This window comes from Gossypium hirsutum, chromosome A05, assembly GCF_007990345.1.
Source record: "Gossypium hirsutum isolate 1008001.06 chromosome A05, Gossypium_hirsutum_v2.1, whole genome shotgun sequence".
Classification (NCBI taxonomy): Eukaryota; Viridiplantae; Streptophyta; class Magnoliopsida; order Malvales; family Malvaceae; genus Gossypium; species Gossypium hirsutum.
Window position 1 is genome coordinate 61,901,535 of NC_053428.1, and position 2,793 is coordinate 61,904,327.

Genomic DNA, 2,793 nt, shown 5'->3' on the forward strand with positions numbered 1-2,793 from the left:
ATTTTTATATTCTGATTTAATTTTGGGTTTTAAGTTGTAATAAGACCGCTATTTAAATTTCTTTTTTCCGCTATGGTTTTATTTTCTGATTATATTTATACTATGACGAAACTGCTAGTGTTAGGATGTGCGGGTTTTCAAAATTAATGAACGTTTTCAAGACTCAACAAGCACAACAAATAGATAGCCTAAAGATTGATAAACTGGCTTTTCATTCAACCGCTATTTTTACAAAGACTACCCCAATCACTTAAACCAGCGAATGCATACTAAGTCGTAAGTCCATGTGACACGTCAGATCTGGCCATAACGTTTGGGCCAGGTTTAGGGTGTTACATTTGGTGGTATCAGGGCCAAGTTGCAACAACTCGGCTGTGGAACGGGTCTAAAAATGGGAGTTTGTAAAGAAACACTGAATAAAGGTTTTCAAAAATCTTTTTTTTTGGAACTTGATTATAAGTTGTTTTTGAGAATCTTTCCAATATTTTCTCTTTACAAATAGATGATTTTAAAGATTAAAATCGGTTTTCTAAAATTAGGTTTTTTTTAGAAGGTGGCACACTGAATCTCTGGCCCAAGTGTGTAAGTTTTCTGAGCCTTTCTAATTGTTTCTAAAATATCTGTTATATGCTTGTACAAAACTTTATCATGGTACTTTAGTTAGGGTAACACTGGAACTATAGAAACTCTAATAAGTAGACTGAGACTGTAACTAGGCTACCGCAAAAGGAAACAAACTCAAACTCTGAATTATTGTTATTCATAAGACATCTATAATAAACACTGAAATATTAAACTGATTCATAAAATTCTTAATCAGATAATACGAAATGAGTACACGAGTAGCTCGTGGAAGAGGCTGTGGACGTGGCCGAGGTAATGCTTAGGCTGAATCTTCATCTTCAGGACATGTGTTGGCAGCAAATGCACCAGTACCACCTGCAACGGAGGTAGAGTCTCATGATCGAGGTGCCAGGGACGATGCTCTGTCCCAGGCAATGCTCCGAGTTTTGGAAAGGGTTGCTGGGGCAAGTACGAGAAACGAAATTCGGGGGTCTATTTCTGAGCGGCTCCGGGTGAATGGAGCAGAGATATTTAAGGGCGTATCTGGTGTAGCTCCGAATGTGGTGAGTATTGGTTAGAAGCCACAGAGCAGATTATGGATGATCTGGACTGCTCTGTGGAGCAGAAGCTGAAGGGAGTCATATCGTTACTCAGGGATGAGGCTTATCAGTGGTGGCTCACGGTAAGAGATGGAACTCCTGCTGACAGTGTGACTTGGGAGCTGTTTAAGACAGCCTTCAAAGGAAAGTATGCTGGGGCTAGTTACGTGGACGCTTGCCAGAAAGAATTTTTGAACCTGTTCCAAGGGAGTAAGTGTGACAGTCCTAAGGAGACCCTAGTCGAAAAGTGGTTTCGGGACCACGAAACCGAGTTTTATAAATAATTGAAAGTTATATTCTATGTTCATGATGTGAGTAAATGCATGTGAAAAAATTTCAAGCATTAATTTTGCCATTTGTATGTGAAATTTTGAAACAGGACTTATGTAAAACATTGGTAAAATAGGTTAGGTAAATATATAAAGTGATCTAATAGAGCATGTATTCAAAAATGTGGGCTTGCATGTCAAATTACCCACTTTTGAGATGGTGGCCGGTCATGATATGGTGTTATATATATAATATGTATTGTGATTTAAGATATTATATTACAAATGAATTAATAAAAGAAAAAAAAAGAGATATTAGATAATAGTTAGTGGGAGGAGAAACCAAAGTTGGTTCATCCTTGTCCTCCATTGCCGTAGCCTAAAGGGAGGGAGAAGAAAGTTTGGTTGCTTTAATTTTTGGCTTAGAAGATGGCTAGAATGAGGTATGTATTGAATGATTCTTGAAAATCTATGCATGTTTGAGATGATTAGTTCAAACTCTACTTATCACATGGATTAAACTTAGAATTTTGAGGTTTGAGATTCGGTCAATAAGCTTGAAACTCATAGTAGTTTGTTTTGGTAAGCTTGGTATACGGATGATAGATGTGTTTTGGTTTTGGTTTGATAATGATGTTAATGATGGTGATTTTCGGTCATGTATTAACTTAAATTGTAAGTATGATTTATGGTATAATTGTGTGATGGAATGGTCTTGAGATTTGGCTTGATTAAATGGGTAAAATGCTAAGTGTATTAAAGATGATGTATGGTTATTTCGGTTTATATAAAGTAAATATAGATGATGGTTATAAGCTGTTTTATGATTTGATAATGGTGATTAAATCTTGTAGTTAAGTGTTTAGATATATATATATTAATAATGAATTTAGTTGTACTTGCTATGTGAGAAATATGCAATGCTATAGGTATTTGATTATTAGATATGGTTATTCTAAGTTGATTTGTAATGGTATGATTGCATTGATGAATTGGTTTGGAAATGGTGGATAATATGTACATGAATATTAGGATAGGGCTTTAAGTTCATATTGATAAGTATGCAATATAGGTATTTGGTATGTATATATATTGTTGATGTCGTATGCATTGGTCATTTTTTTATGATTTGTAATGGTAAAAATAAATTTGTATCACTTTGTGTTATTTTTATAAGTGGCTGTATGTTCGGCCATGGTAATTGGCTATCTAGGTTCCATTTACAATGGCAAGTAATGTGAATTCTTGTTTGTGCATGTGAATTAGGTATTAGTGAAATAAACATAAAAGTTAGTCATGGTATATTTCATAAACACATTATGCACTGAAGTTATACGATTATCAACTGTGACTATTAAAGA